Here is a 17554-nt window from a genome sequence, read left to right as displayed (position 1 = left end):
AAGATAATAATAAAATAAAGTTTCAGTTCTTTGAAAACTAAGGGACATAGAAATTATAATAGTAAGCATCTGTAATTAAAAAATAACCCTTTAAGCACAGGAATGCATTGGTGGAAATTGGTTTTAATTTTAATCAGCACTTAGACGTCAATAAATCACATTCCCAGAGAGATAAGATCCCATGATCCCACAAGCACCGTTGCACTTCCTTTCTCATCAAATCATCCAAAATTATTATATTCTGCTGACTATAGTTTCTCTCTCTCTGCTATCATTAATACAGTTGGTTGATTCTCCCAGGTTGCAGTAATAACTATGACACCCTTCATGGTTTCAAAGGGTATTCACCCTGCCCCACGCCCCTGCTTATGACTTCTCTTTCCTGAATCACTTACTAAAGATGCCTGAACTACCACAGCACTTGCATTATTACATCCTACAAGACCTTCTTCCTTTGTCTCTTTGCCACAGGTTTAGCATTATCATTGTCAACCATTATTAGTTCAAAATGTTCTCCAGTACACAAGTGGCATAAACGGAGGCCACAGACGAAACCACACAAGTTGCAGAACACATTCATCTCAGGATAGCATGGTGAAGGGCTCATTCTCCAAGTACATTTGCAGCACAGGGCACTAACATCCATTTACGGTATATTCAGCAAAAAGTCCACCATAGCATAATAGCTTTCATTGACGCAGAAGCTAGAAAGCACCTTGAGAACAGAAATGCTGGCCAGGGCAAGACTAGCAGCAGGGAAATGGCGGCATAGTAATGGAAGCGGTGTCAAGTTAACGGGGGCAGGAATACAGAGGAAGGCATGATGTCTGGCTGAATATGAAGAGTATTCCTAGGTAACTCCCAAGATTATTCTTGGGTCACTTCCACATATTAGTTCAGTAATATTTGTTAAATGAATGAGTGAATGGCTATTCAAAGTGAGGTCCACAGATCAGCTGTCAAACTGCTAAATATTTGTTACTGATCCCTAACAAGATAAAGAGCTTGCCCCAGAAGGCAAGTTCATTAGGTCATGAAGTTCAACTGACTTATTATTCATAGGAAGACTGTTTCTGTGGAGGAAGCAATACATTGGTACAGTCTGCCGTTACCTGAGCATCATCAGGAGACAGCACTTTGAAGGTATTTGTGGTTCGGGTCAGATCTTGAACAATAGGCCACCAAATTTGATTCAGCTGGGGATCCAGAGGTGGTAAAATCTTCTGACAATGTCTGTGGAATCAGTGCTGAACAAAAATGCTCTTAGTGCCAGGGTAAGTCTAGGGAAGCCTTTTGGAGCTGGCAAGTTGATAGTTCTGGGGAATGATGTATTTGACTGATATATAGGTACACATAACTGATCAGTTCCTGCCTCAAGCTCAGAAAAATGGCTATGCTGGTATTTCCGTAAGCTATGGCTGGATTAATGATAACTACAGTAATTACACAAAAGGCAAATTGGACCTCACAATCAAACAGCTGTTTAAAAGATCTCACTCACTGAACTGAGAGTATCAAAAAATCATATATAATGGATAGGTCTGGTGATCTGCAGAACTTTTCCTGATGGTTTGTGAATATGAAATGGATTTGAGAAAGTCATCCTTCAATTGGTATGCTTTCAGTTGCATGTATCAAAAAACCTAAATTAAACTGCATCCCACACAAAGAGGGAATTTATTCGATCACATGAATGAAAGTCTAGAGGTAGGCTGGGCTTTGGACTTGACATAATGTATTGACTCCAGTGCCCTTTTCCTGCACTGGTCTAAATTATTCCCTATGCTATGGGGCTTCACCCTCAGATTAGCAGAAAAGTAGCTCCAACCAGTCTGGCCTTATACCCATACTCCTTCAGTAGCTCCCTCTTAAAAACAAAGAATCTTTCTCCAGAATTACCCCTCTCCAAAATTTATCATCATATCACATTTATTCAGATTGCAATAGCAAAAATTCCTGGACCAATCCCTCTAGCCATGGAAATGGCATGGCAGCTTAGGCCTGGCATCCTAAAATAGACACTAGTGTTGGCTTTGGAGTAAGGCTTTACTGCGATTTTTTTAGACTAATTATAGCTCATCCTTCTAGCTGAGGTCAATGTCCCAAACCTCCTAGCTGCTGCAAAATGGATGACACATACCTCCATGCTCAATACAAGGTACAACCCAAGCCTCATTAAGAAGCAGACAACCTACAGTGTGAACTAATAAAGATAAACAATAATTCAGAACTTTACAACATGAAGTAATGTCACAAGAGATGTTATTGATAATAGATATTTCCAAAAGAGAAATATTGCCTAAAGAGAATTGGAAGGTTAGGCTGTCGGTGTGTCTGAGTCTAACAGTGACCAAAGAAAATTATGTTGTGATTCTAGAAGATGGATTCTAGTAATTTAGGCAGAAATAACCATAGGGCAGAGAAGGATTAACTCCAAGTTATATTAGCCTGAGGAGACTTCCCTTGGGCAATACCTAATCTCTTTGCTGTAAATTCTATGCTCACCAACCAACAGTTCTGAATTATTATTTGTTCTTCTGAGTGACTGACCCCACAGCAAGGGAATGTCTGGTTGGGAAAAATGCTCCTGATTTTAAAAAATCAGTTCTATTTCCCATGGTAAATGGGAACTGTGGTTTATAAATCATTCTCTTTTGTGTTATGTTAGAGAGACTCTATCCCTCAAAGTCTGTTCACTCTGACAAAATAATAGAAGTGAGATCCTGAAAGGGAAAAGCTAAGGCCTAAACCCATGACCATAATGTCTCCATCAAGAAATAATCTCCATGAGGTCTGGCCTCAGTCTGCCAGCTGACTTCCCCTTATATCTCAGCAGCCCCACAGAAACTCCACCAAGCAATCCCCTAATCTTTAATTGAACAGAGGGCCCTGAGAGAGATGCTTAACCATAAGGATTATGAGCCAAGTCTTTAGAATAAAAGAAACCTGGGGATAAGTTCCAGCTTCCCCTCCCAGCTGTATGACTGTGGGCAAGTCATTTTTCTCATTTATCCTCCAAGACACGACAGCCCCAATGATGAAATGGTGAATATTTCATAGAGTTGTTATGAGATAAAGTTCACTAAGTGCCTGGCATATGATTAATGATTTTTTTATTTTGTTTTGTTTTCTGATTTTTTAATTTTATGGTCCTTGTGTCAATATTATGACTTCTGCATTTCACTAAAGGGCGTCTGCTAACCTTGCTCGATACAGCACTCCACCATAAATGAGAACACAATAAATGTGCTTGAGGGACACAACTGGAGAAAACACAAGAAAAATATTATCTGAGAGGCCATTATAATTTGTAACATCTAGTCTTGATCCAGATTAAATTAGTGTGAGATGCCCATCCTGCACAAAGTCTGATTATTGTCCACTTCCTAATCAAATAGCATACCTCTTACTTATTAATATTTCTGAATTAAGAAAAAATAATAGAAAATACCACAGAACATTAATTTAAAAGAGTGAGGAAACTGTGTTACATGAGGAATAGTTAAAGAAATTAGAGTGTATTTAATCTAGAAACAAGAAGCCAGGAGAGAAAAAGTAGGAAATGTTACCCTGCTTCAAATATTTGAAGTATTATAATATAGAAGAGGAAATAGAGAGAGTCTATGTACTTTTTACTTGTATGTCTCTCCCATTAGACTAGTAAATTCCTTGAACAAAGAGATTGCATCTCATCCATTGTCATATTCCCAGACATTGGCTTGGTGCTGGGAACATTACAGGTACTCAATAAATTTTTGTTGATTGAATGAGAAGAGAGATGGATGGAAGAATGAATCAATGGATGATGGGCTGAACAGATGATAGAATGGAGAGAAAGGGACAGATGGATACATCTGATTTAAACCATTATAAGATGTTAATGCTAAAATGAACATTAGAAAAGCAGACACTGGGACTCTGAAATATAAAGAATTATCTTAAGGTCACTCACCTAATTTGTATGAATACTGAGCAGACCACAGCAGCCACAATATCCAGTATAGTACTCTTTCTACTACCTTTCTTTCTGTCTAAACTTGATAGAATTTAGAGACCTAGAATAGATCCCCCTCTCCCAGCACTCAGAAGGAACCAACCCTGTTGATATCTTGATCTGAGATTTTTAGCCTCCAGCACTGTGTAACAATACATTTCTGCAGTTTAAACCACCCAGTCTGTGCTACCTTGTTACACAGCAGCCTGAGCAGACTAAGACAGATGGTGAGGCCAGAAGATGGAAGGAGACTGAGTTCAAGATTCCTAAATCACCTCTGAATAAAAGCACTTCACTGCTCAAAATTACTTACACTGGATTGAGTGTTGATCAAGAAAGGAAACTTTCAGACATGAATAGAAACTTTGCAAAAGAAGACAGAACAATGGCCAGCAAACATATAAAAAAGTGCTCAACATTTCTAATCATCAGGGAAATGCAAATCAAAACCACAATGAGATATTACTGAACTCCAGTGAGAATGGCTTTTTTCAAAAAGTCCCAAAACAACAAACATTGGCATGGATGCAGACAGATAGGAACACTCTTACACTGCTGGTGGGACTGCAAATTAGTATAACCTCTGTGGAAAGTAATTTGGAGATACCTCAAATAACTAAAAATAGAAATACCATTTGATCCAGCAATCCCACTACTAGGCATCTACCCAAAGGAAAAAAAGACATTTTATAATAAAGACATCTGCACTCAAATATTTATGAAAGCACAATTCACAATTGCAAAGATGTGGAAACAGTCCAAGTACCCATCAATACCTGAGTGGATTAATAAAATGTAGTATAGATATACCATCGAATACTACTCAACCATTAAAAAAATGGTGAACTAGCAGCTCTTATATTACCCTGGGTGGAGCTAGAGCCCATTCTTCAAAGTGAAGTATCACAAGGATGGGAAAACAAGCAACACATGTACTTGCCATCAAATTGGTACTAACTGATCAATATTTAAGTGCTCACGTGGAAGTGATATTCATTGGGTGCCAGGCAGGTGGGAGGGGGGTGGAGGGGATGGGTAAACTCATAACTAGTGGGTGCAGAGCACACTGTATTGGGGATGAGCATGCTTGTAGCTCTCTCTTGGGCAATGCAAAGGCAATATATGTAACCAAAATATTTGTACCCCCAAATATTCTGAAATTTAAAAAAAAGAAAATAAATAAATAAATTGAAAAGAAAAGACAGGAAACTTTCATTGTGTAAAATGTCTACAGTTTGGGGACTTATTTGTTACAGCAGCTAGCATTACCTAATACAGGATTTAATATAGTAATTTAACTGGAAATAAATTTTAAGTTATTTTATATGAAAACAAATAGACATATCACAGAGAGCAATGTAAATCCATGTAAAATTTTAGGATAAAATGAAACTTCAAAGAAAATTTGAGTTTACAGAAAGGTATTTTGACATAATTAATTCCCCCAAATCCTCCCCAGTGTACAAATTTACTCTCTTCTGTATTTGGAGATAGAGTCTTTAAAGAGGTAATTAAGTTAAAATGAGGTCACTAGGGTGAGCTGTAATCCAATAGGGCTGGTGTCCTTATAAGAAGTGATTAGGCCACAAACACACAGAGAGAAGAACATGTAACGATACCTACCAGCCAACAAGAGACGTCCTCAAAAGAAAAAGCCCTGCTGACCCCTAAATCTTGGATGTCTAGAACTTTGATATTTTGAGGAAATAAATTTCTGTTAAGTCTGTGGTATTTGTTCTGGCAGCCCTAGCAAACCAACACACACTCAGAGCCCTTTCCTCCATGTAATGTATGTTTAATCTATTGAATCCAGCAACTCTGGATTATACCACCAAAGAAGGAAACTTTGCCTGCTGTGCACAACAGAGGCCTACAGCTATTGCTGCCATGGATGTTACAGACATTTTGGTATGTCCTCGTTACAATACCACATAGCTCTCAAAACCACCACATGACAGCAGTAAGACACTTAGAACACGAAGATTTAGACTGATTTAGTGACCTACTCAAAGACACAAAGCTGGTAAGAAATGGAGCTGCCCAATTCAAAGTCAAGTCTTCTGACCCCTTCACTCTCTAAGAATAGCAGCAAGTGTTTACTGAGCACATACTATGTGCCAGTACCATGCCATGTGCTTTACGTTCATTATCTTATTTAGTGCCCACACCAAACACATGGGGTAGGGACTCTCATCAGTCTCCATTTTGTTAATAAGGAAATTGAGAATTCTACAGGGTAAATGCCTTGCCCACGTGGTTGCCCACGTTCACACAATAAGTGGTGACATTAGGCTTTGAACCCAAGCCACTTCCCTCCAGAGCCTGGATATTTAAGCACGGAACCTATTGCCTCTAATTCATCTCAGTCTTCTCTTCATGAATCTCTTCCACATGTTAGCCTGGCATAATGTTTGCTCTTTTCAGCAAATGCTCCAGCTGTTGCAAAAATATCTGCCCTCCACACCTCCTGCCTTGCAGAGCAGGTGCGCTGGGCCCACCTCTGGAGTCAGGGACTGCCTGCCCTCCAAATCCAGGGGGGGTTACCCAGGGCTTGACATTTGATGTCAGTAACTGACAGTCTCCAATTAAACCATGTCAGAGGCAGAAGGAGTTTGAGGCTACCGTATTTTTTCTCTTTAAGCACTCAGTGGCTTTCCTCCTTGATTCGGGATCACAGCCAACATGGAAGCTGAAATCCTTTCTGACAACGTTTGCTGGATTGCCACAGTGAATTAGTCCAGATCCCCATAGACTGTCTTTCTTTTTGTGCCAGCTTGTCACAGTAGCAGCAGCAAGGAGGGTGACCCAGTGCTCTTAGTCTAGACATATAGTCATCAGAGGCCCTCAGGGCTTTGGGCAAATTTACAAGCTTTTCAGACAAGGGCCTGTCTGATAACAAATCCAACACCTGATAACTGACACCCTAAAGATAGAGCACGCTGCAAAGAAATATAGAACTGACAGCTTTCTCAGCGTGTCATAGCATTTCGCCCCATCTATTTTTGCTTGGTTTGACGATGTCAGCTCCATATCCAGAGCCCTCTTTGTAGGAGACTAGATTGTCTTCCTCGGCACCGAAAGTGCCCTGGCCAGGGCCTCCCCCAGCCATGGTGGTGTGCTCTCTTCCCCGTCCCTCTACTGCGTCTTGGAGTCCAGAGCTCCTGCTGATGTCAGCAGCGGCCCCTGCAAGGCTGGTGGGAAAATCCTACATCTCTCACCTGCCAGGCTCACCATGCTCAGAATAAACCTGTCTAGGAAAAGGCCTGCAGGAGAAACCAGACAGTCAGGCATGGGTCTTTGTTTCAGAAATCTCTATGTCCAGATTTCCGTCCGAGGACAGAGAGGGCTGCTATATAAGGAGAAGTGCCTAACCAGAGCATGAATATAAATAGAAAGTAACCCTATTTCAAACCATGGAGGGTAAAAATTTGAATTTAAAAAGTACTCTCTACCTCTCAGAAAAATCAAAGTAAAGCTAAATGAAGGTCAAGAGTCCCCTTTCTCTGTTTCTCTGTCTCTCTGTCTCTCTCTTTCACTCTCTCTCTCTTGCTGTCACACACACACACATACACACAGCCTCTGAAATCAACCGTTTTATTTATGAAGTTCTTGGAATGCTGGATGATGTGGCAAGGTGTGAATTCCTTATAAAACACAAGTGGCATGTGCAGAAAAGAGCTGCCGACCATTCTACCCAGTCACTCTGGCTGCACTGCAAGCCCGGGCTCAAGAACTAAAAATCTATCTCAGATAATTGACATTTATTTGATTGAAACAGCAGGGTGCCCTCCATCACCATGGGAGGAGACCATATGGAAGAACAGTGCGAGTGGAGATAATGTTTGTCTACCGAGTGTGCCAATGTGTTTAGAGATTATTCACAGGGCTCTTGGGACTCTGGTATGATAATGTTTCAGCCAAATTAGAATCAGATTAATTGCTCTAATCTAATGGAAAGACAATGTTTATCAAATTATTGCTCTTTTCACCACATGATATTGCAGTGTCATTATTCTTTGGGTTTAAGAAAGGAAATGAAAAGACTCTTGTAGCACATCTGCTCAAGAGTTATATGATAGTGCTTTTCCCACTACACATGGGACTGTAATGTAGTTGGCAATTCTGTGAAGTAACCAATAAATTAAAGTAAAAGATCTGTAGTGGATAAATCTGCTGGAGTCCTATGATATCAGTTCATATTTTGATAAGACTATCTAAAGTCAATTAACTTTTTCCAGATTTGAGAGATTTTCTTCTTCATATTATGTACGAAGTGTTTTCCTCTATAAACAGGGGAAGTGCTTTTTTAAAAAACCATAAGTGGCACTTACAACAAAATTCTAAAACTCGTTTTCAAAATATCAAAAATTAGCCCTGTTTTTCAACACCAAGAGAGGAAATGGAACTCTTAGAAATGCATAGCTTGTAACCCTATATGAAGTTATGCAAGAGGGGGAAATCGTCTGTGCCTTCTAAGACATAGAGGACTCCATTATCTCCTCAGAACTGAAGGAGTCACCAGTAGCGGTGCTACTCTCTGGCATCCCTGAGAATTCTCAGTGGCATCAAGGACCAGCCAGGTGTCAGTCTGAGAGGTATAGAGAGTCACATCTGAGCCAGTGGCCTTCCTGAAAGGCGCTGGCTACTAGTCAGTGCTCCCCAACACAGACTAGGCTGCATGCCCAGCTCCAGCAGGGAATTTGGGAGGGAGATAGAGAAGGAATTTCCTCCCACCTACATCTCCACAGGGCGCCCTGTTGGTCCCCGCAGAGCAGGGAGGAAGAATCAAGCAGCACAATTTGTATGTTCACCCTTGTGTACACACCAATTATTTTAAAATAACAGCAATGCAAAGCCCTCGTGTGTCCATGAAGGCTGTGGGGAGGTAACAATCACTGGGCCATGTGACAAGTGTGATCACTAGTCCGGGCACTAGTTCTAAAAGAAACTGGATCCTTGGAAAAGGATCTTAGCAAATGGGACTAGACAGAGGCGAAAAAAGTGAAAATTATTTTTCTTATCATCAGTTCTGCATTTATGTAATAATACTTGTAACAGGAAACAGAAATCTTACCCTCATCTCCCTTTCGTAGTTGGCTCTTCAGATTTATTGCTTATAAAACATCGATACCTTTAAAGTTGGAGGTCTTTTTAGTGACCCACTCTCCTCCCCACCCCAAAAGTTTGTTATATTCTCCAATTCAGACTGGCAAACACATATAATCACAGAGGCTGAACCATCTAGATTCAGGTCTAGAATATACATTTTAATTTATGCCACTGCTAATTTTTTTTTCACTTGCACCCTAAAGTCATTCTTTGGGCTTGAAATTTTTTAAAAGACCATGATTATATCTGTCATTACTGAGTTGATCTAAACAATGTCCCACGTGTCATTATAGCCCACATTTGTGGGATGTCAAGACAAGGTTAGGCTCACATGAAAAAAGAGTCTATTGCTCTCTGATCCGTCAAAGCGCAAATCTTGCTGTGGTTTTTGTGTTGCTGCCTCAACAATGGACTCCCCTGTGCTGAAAAGAGTCATTCTTGAGAAATAAATGAAGAATATTGTAGCTATATTGATGTCTAAGAAAACAGTGTATATTTTTCAAGACAAAGCTCAGAGCTGTAGATCTTCATTAATTACAATGCACTGGAACAAAAGCAAATGCAACCACTATAATTAATGGTGTGATGCCTACAACCCCCGTTTAAATGCTTTCATTTCTCTGTAATTTAACAGTAAGAGCCTGAGAAATTATTTTAATCCTTATTTTTGCAATTCATTGTGGAAAGGTTGTGTGACTCCGTCTGAGGCATATTCATACATTCATTTACATTTTTATTTTAAATGCCTTCATTATGGAACTTCTTTAAACCCTACCCTATCATTTAGAACTGAATTGCAAAACTTTTATGGTAAACCAAGTATTTGTAGTAACACTCATGTAATTCACACAAATATTATGAATATGATGGGCATATTTTTTTTACCTCTGCAGGTGGAAAATATAAATCCATTCTTAACTGACTCGAAAGAATAACTTCAGTAATACATTCAAATAGTTAGCAACTTAGGTCAACTTGCAATAAACATGGAAAAATAACCTGCCAATCCACAAATATTTATCTAATGCTTATAATGTATAAATGTTAACGGAAATAAAGGATGTCACTCTGACCCACAAGTTAAGAGAGGCAAAATAAAGAGCAATGAAAAATTCAGAGAACAATTATCTGCTGATTTAAGTGGTTCTGACTGTAATTACAATAGAAATTCAAACGAGAGAGAAATTGGTGTTGAACAAAGTGAAAGAATGTTTTTATAGAGCAAGTAGGATTTATATTTGTCCTTGAGAGCTAAATAATGATTTCAAGAGATGAAAAGAATGGTAAAAAGAATAGCAAAAACAGAGCACAAAGAAGAGAAAGAATGGAGGGTTGAGAAGAGGGAAAGGCCCACCCGTGGACGGGTGGCTGGAAGTTGATGGCCAGACTGATTGGAAGAAAGAGACCTTGGATTCAGAGAGGTAAGGCACAGAGCTGACAAGATTAGGACTTCAGCAAGGGCAAAGTAGGCAGTCAGACAAGCTGCTTATGTGCAGAGGTTCCTATTCATGGTGTCTGACATCTAAGATTTAGAGCCCTCATTGTTTCAATTCGAAGTTGGATTTCATTTTAACTTAAAGAACCTGAGTTAAACTAATAGGATTGAGCAATGTGATAAACCATGATGAGATTTCTACCTCAGGAATAATGAGTTTAAAGGGTTTTTGTTTTTGGGTTTTGAGAAAGAGAATTTTGACTAGAGGAAGATTGCCTGCTGGCACTGTAAATAGGGGAGAGGAAGCAGACATCACTGAGGTGGGTTCAGGGTCCAAAACTGTTTGAATAAGGCTCTCAAAAACCAATGTTGCAGACTTCAGTTTTAACCAGGGTTCGGAGGTTGGCGGGGAAGTGGACACATGCAGACAATGAGGAAATATGAAAAGCATTTTGAAATAAAAGGGCAAAGCTAACACAGATTGCATGAAGGAGATGGGCAATGCCAGACATAATTTCAAAGTTATTTGAAGACTGTGATATTGCCGGGACCACTAACAGAAATAAAGTGGCTATAAAAAGGAACCCGTTTTAGAAGTAAGTAAAAGCCTTTAATTTTCCTTTCAAGTAGAGTTATGGCATAGCCTGTTGGAGATGCATAATTGGAGCAAGTGCAAATGTAGGACCACAAATGCACTTTTGGAAGTCATTCATCGTAGAAGTGATCGCTGAAGTCAAGAGGGGTACATGTGGGAAGTGGAGAGCAGAGAACATGGCTTTGGCTCTGGAAAAGAGGAATAAGAGTGGGAGTAAGAGTAACATAGAAGCTAGCAAAGGATACAGAAAAAGAGCAAGGGGGGGGGAAAGAAAGCACATTGCTATGGAAGTCAATGAGGCAAGAATTTTTTTTAACGAGTAGTCAGCTTTGCCAAGTGCCTAAGAAAGTCAGAGTTCATTAGATCTGGAAAGAAAGAATTCATTTGTAATCTTCAAGAAACCTAATGCCCTGGGATAATACAAATATAAAACAGACCTCAGATGATTAAGTGTTAAGATGTCAGAGAAGAGAATGACTTGGGCAGAAAAGAGACAAAGAGAAATGGTAAGAAATAATGTCCCAGAGTACAAGGGAAGCTATAACCAGAGCTAAGATCCTGTCACCTTTGAGTCTGAAAGGTGGAATGAGAGGGAAAGGACGGTGAGTGATTTGCAAAAGTAAAGACAAATGTTATAAAAGTTGGGAGGTTGATCTCAACGTTGAATACCTCGCCTTTCCCTCACTGTATCATTCTCTCTGCTCCTCTATCTTCTGGCAATGGAAGATTTGGGAGCTCAAGAAGAGGGAAGAAGAGAGTGACTCTCATGAAGTATGTTTTGGGTCAATGAGAGACAATGACAAGCATAACAGGGCCAGAGTGAAGCTGGATAGCAGATGTTATAGACTAAATGTTTGTCTCCCAAAATTTATATATTAAAATCTTAACCCCCAACATTATGGAATTAGGAAGTGGGGCCTTTGGGAGGTAGCTTGGTCATGAGAGTGTAGCCCTCGTGAATGGGATTAATGCCTTCATAAGAAGAGACCTGAGAGACCCCTCTCTGCTCTACCCCTCACTCTGCTCTCTGCCGTGTAAGGATACAACAAAAACATGAAAAGACAGCCATCTGCAAACCAGAAAGCAGAACTTCCTCAGGCACTGGATCTACTGCCACCTTAATCTTGGACTTTTCACCTTCCAGAACTATGAGAAATAAACGTATATTGTTTAAGGCACCCAGTCTATGGCAATTTGTTATAGCAGCCCTAACTGCCTAAGACAGCCTATGTATGCCATCATCTGGGGCCGTGTGACACAATGGCTCATCTAGCAGTGCCTGGAGACTAGCTGAAGTAAATGAGAAAGCCCTTGAAGGGATAATCAGGGCAGAATTAGCTCAATGCAGCATTAAGTAAAGGAAGTAAGGAAATAAAAGATGCTGGAGTATAGGATTGCTGCAGCTCACCAGCATGTCTTAAGGGGAGGAATCCAGTGTATCCTAAAGAAGCAATATTGATAATAGCATAGCTTTGGAAGAAGAACAGATCTGGTTTTAGAGCTCAGCTTTACCATTAACTAGCTATATGCCTTCTCAGAAATTATTTAAATTCTCTGAAGTGTTCCTGGATCACACCGATGCTGTAGGGAGTAAATGCATTGATTCGTGTAAGCTCTTAGGAAGCAAGAGCTGTGATTGTCATGACTGAATTCACATGAGCGTGCTGAGGAAAAGAAACAATTAGCAGATGAGGTAGCTATTGTCAGAAAATGAGAACCCAGAGTTCAAGATCTTAGTGCTATCATTTTGGTGATGTTGATCGGGGGGCCATAGTAGAGCCCTAAGGAGTGGAAAAATAATGAGAACTTCAGAAATAGGTGAGAGTTTTCCTGAACCTCACATTGCCTTGAGCTGACTGCTGTGCTATTCCACATATGATGTCCCTGCCATGCACTATGTCTACATTTGTGCAGAAGCATAGAACACAGAGGTAGCCAGGAAGAGGTTCCCCAATGCTCTCCCTATATCCCTTACTCAAGCCTTTAGAACCTGTCCTCAGTGGCACAGACAAACGTCACACAGCTCCCCATGGCTGTTTGATGTCACACACCAAAAGGATAGCCTCAGGTTTGGGAAGATACGGTAATGTCCCAAAGAGCTGGCAGGGCAGAAGGAACTGCTCCCCTCAGTATATGTGAGGGTATCTAACAACCTGACACACAAACCAGTGGTTTGTAATTTCTCTCCAAAACTTAGCCAGGTTGTGAAGATACTAGAATAAAAATAAACTGCTGTACTATTAACCACTAAAGGACAGCTCACTGTTGACTTTACTAGGCCAACATTTTAGAAGAGACTTCCCTTGAAAGTTAGTTCAATATGACATTAATATTAACCCCATGGAAGAAATGGTTCCAGATCAAATAATTTTAAGAACCACTAAATTAAGTGAAGTTAAACAGGTTTTTTCACTGCAGAATTTCTTGGAGACTTTAAAATGTTAATATTGTATTGCAAATCTCCAAGACTGATTTTTCATTTCCCAGACCTCTGTGACCCTAAAATACTTTTCTCATGGAGCATCTAAAGGGGGAATGGGAAGTCTGTTGCTGAGCCCACTGAGAAAAACTCTGGCACCTGCAGCTCCAGAGCCAGAGCCTTGACATAACCCTGAGGAATGAAAATCGCTGGGCCTGGATCCAATATAGTCAGTAGGGAGTTTTCCTCTCATCCTCAGACAGATATACAGGGTAATATCTGAGGACCCACCAAGATCTATCAAACCTACCAACCACCACACTCTTTTACTGATCCACAATGGGATGCAGGACCTGCCAGAAAGATGCAGGACATGTCCTTGGGGTGGAGAGCAATGACAATAGCACTTACCCAGCTCCAAACATTTGGGCACCATTCACTCACTCAATCCTCAAACAATCCTGGCAGTATCCAGGATGGGAATTATTATCTCTATTTACAGATTTTAAAAACAAACAAACAAACCTGAGGTTCATAGATGTTAAGGCACTTTTCCAAGATCATTAAGCTTGTCACTGAAAAAACTAGGACTCAAATCAAAGTCTTCTAATTTTTACGGCAGTTTTTTTTTCCTCACTGCACTGGAAAGACAAAAAGCAGGGGGCCACAACAGTGTTTTTAACCTATTTTACAGATGACAGTCAGGATTTTGGAAGAATGAGAGGAATACTTTGCTTTGTAGATGAGGTCAAAGGGTGGGTTTTTTATCCCTGGGCCCCAGCATCAAATTCTAAAATGACATACCCTTAGCTATTAACAGGTATTTTCTCAAGGAGAGGGAAGAATATGTTTTCCAGAGACTGAAAGTGTAAAATAAAGGAGGAAAAAAGAAAAAATCTAGATAAAATGATAAGTAGTCATGTTGAAGAACAGAAAATATAAAAGAGGGGGGAAAAAAAGAAAAGGAGCATCACTAGAATTGACCCATAAATTCATATGGGAAAATAATATGTAATCAGGCTAGAAACAATATCTGTGTCTTATTTGAATACCAAGGTCCAGGGTATTGGATAATAAAGCGTTTATCGGTGAGGAGCTTAAAGGCTTACACATTTGTGGAAGACACAAAATTTGAAAGGATGGCTGTTTGACAGACTCACAATCTAACAAATTCTTGAGAATCTGCGAAGGGATTAGCTAGATCTAAAAAATACAGCCTAATAGGATAAATGTAACATATTGGACATATATCCAAAAATATCAGCAAGTTCATGATAGGGGTCTATATCTAAGTAGCAGCCTGTATTTAAAAAAAAAATGGATCTTAGTACATAGCACACTCAATGTGAATCAGCAGCATAATATGGCTAACAAAAAAGCTATTACAGATTATATTCATTACAGTAATTAACACTGTATGCTGCCAAAAATCAGTTTTTAGAATAATTAAATTTTATGTCACAATCATGCCAAGTCCTGTGGCAGGTTGAAGGGCTCCTCTACACAGCTCTCCACCATGTGGAGACTCAGAACCCAGGGCTCCTCCCGCCTCGTTGCTGTGTTGTCTGGAGCATATGGTGCCCAAGGAGGTCATAAAGAATTCTTTAAGATGTTCTTGTGGATCAGACCTGCAGGTGGCTTACATCGTTTCCACCTACAGCCCACTGGCAAGAATTAGTCATATGACCCACCTGGATGCATAAGGCAAGGAAATGTTAAGAAATGTATATGTAATGTATATGTACTGTGTTTGTACCAACAGTCTCTGCCACACAACTCTAAAACTATTTAACAAAAACATAGCATTTAGAATGAGAGAGATAATTGTCACTTTTCTGTGGGGCTCTGTCAGACCTTGCCCGGCACTCAGATACTTAGTTTTAATCCTGGGTTTCACTCTCTAAAAGAGATGTTGAAACACTGAAACATCTTCCAAGAAGGGCAACAGGGACAGTGAGGACAATCGAGAATTATCAGATGGAGTCTAGCTACAGGAAAGGGGGATGTTTAACCCACAGTTGAGTCCAAGGAGACACAATAGCTGTCTTCCCGTATATGAATGACATTTGAAGAAAATGTTAAAGTGCTTCTGTGAGGTCTCATGGTGTGGAATTTAGCAAGCATTGTAAAAGCGAGCCCTGGCCAAAGCCAGAATGAGTATCCTCTGCATGTCATTTTCCCTTTATTGGATAGAGTTAAACAGACCTTGGAGCACCAGTTAGTTGCTGGTCACCCAGTGTCTTAGTCTATTTTTTGCTTCTATGACAGAATATCACAGACTGAGTAATTTAGAATTTATTTGGCTCATAGTTCTGGAGGCTGGGTAGTCCAAGAGCATGGCACCAAAATCTGATGAGGGAGGGCCCTTGTGCTGCATCATCCCATGGCAGAATGTGGAAGGTACCACACGGGTAAGAAAGCACATGAGAGAGAGCAAGACGGGGCCAAACTCACTTTTGTAACAAGCCCATTCTCACAATAACAAAACCACTCCCAAGATCATGACATTAATCCGTTCATGCGGAAAGAGCCCTCATGACCTTATCACTCCTTAAAGGTCCCACCTCTTAACACTGTTGCATTGAAATATAAGTTTCCAACATGTAAACTGTGGGGGGCACATTCAAACCATAGCACCAAGATACAGACAATTGTCATTATTCATGGATTTTGAAATTGCAAATTTTCCTACTCCCTAAAATTTACTGGCACCCAAAATCAGTACTCTGAGGCTTTCGCTGTCACTCACAGACATACACAATGGCAAAAAATTTAAGTTGTTCAGCATGTATATTCCTAGCTGAGGTCAAGCAAGCTGATATTCTGCCTTCTTGTTTCAGCTCTTATACTGTAAACAAGTGTCCTCTTCACAGACTGAGTGCCACATTTTTTTGCATTTTTGTGCTTTTCGCTGGAAATTTTGCTGCTTGAAATGGCCCCCATGTGTACTGTCAAAGTGTTCTCTGGTATTCCTAAAGCACAAGAATTTGCCTTACAAAGAAAATCTTCATGTTGGATAATCCTCATTCAGGCATGCATTATAATGCTCTTAGCTGAGAATCCAATGTTAATGAATCAACAACATATATTAAATAAGACATCTTTAAATAAAAACACACATAATACAAAGTTATGTATATATTCATTGGTTGACAAAAATATTGTGACCATAGGCTTGTAGGAGCTTAACCTTGTATTTCCTCTAGGATCAATGGTTCAGTATTTGCTAATTCAGTGTTCATGGTAACTTTATAGAATAAAATACTAGGAATAACAAGAATCAACTGCATGGATTAGGAAACAACAATAACAATCTTAGCTGACAATTACTTCACACTTATCAAGTTACCAAGAACTACAGCAAGCACTCCACAGGGATTATCTTTAATTTCTATAAAAATCCAATGAGATAAGTCGCTTACCCCTTTTATAGGTAAGGAAAAAGAGGCCTATACTTATCTAAAATCCCAGGATTCAAACTCAGACAACTTGACTCCAAAACCTGCAATCTAAATCACTGCACTGTATTGAGTCTCACTAGTTTTCCCACCCTAAACTGGTAAGATTCTGTGATCTTCCCTGAATTACAAACAACCCATCCCTGTATTCTTTGGTGCTTGTTACTTTCTTTCCTCACTTCCTTATGCAAAAAAAAAAAAAAAAAAATTACACCAGCAATAATTCTGAGAGAGGTTATCTTTGCACTGGACATGTATAACAGGTGGGAGAACATATAGCTTGCATTGCATTTCAGTGCTCATGTTCACAACATCTACCAGCCCTTTAATAATTCATTGATGAGGAGACCAACTGATGCTGGTGAACAACCATTGTCTTAGTCCATTCAGGCTGCTATAACAAAATATCGTAAACCAGGTAGCTTATAAACAACAAAAGTGTATTTCTCACAATTCTGGAGGATGAAAAGTCCACAGTTTAAGGGATTGGCAGATTCAGTGTCTGGTGAGGGTTCACTTTCTGGTTCATAGATGGTGACTTCTC

The sequence above is a fragment of the Lemur catta genome, chromosome 2 (genome assembly GCF_020740605.2).
Source record: "Lemur catta isolate mLemCat1 chromosome 2, mLemCat1.pri, whole genome shotgun sequence".
In the NCBI taxonomy this organism is placed as follows: Eukaryota; Metazoa; Chordata; class Mammalia; order Primates; family Lemuridae; genus Lemur; species Lemur catta.
Note: the sequence above shows the minus strand (reverse complement) of the source record.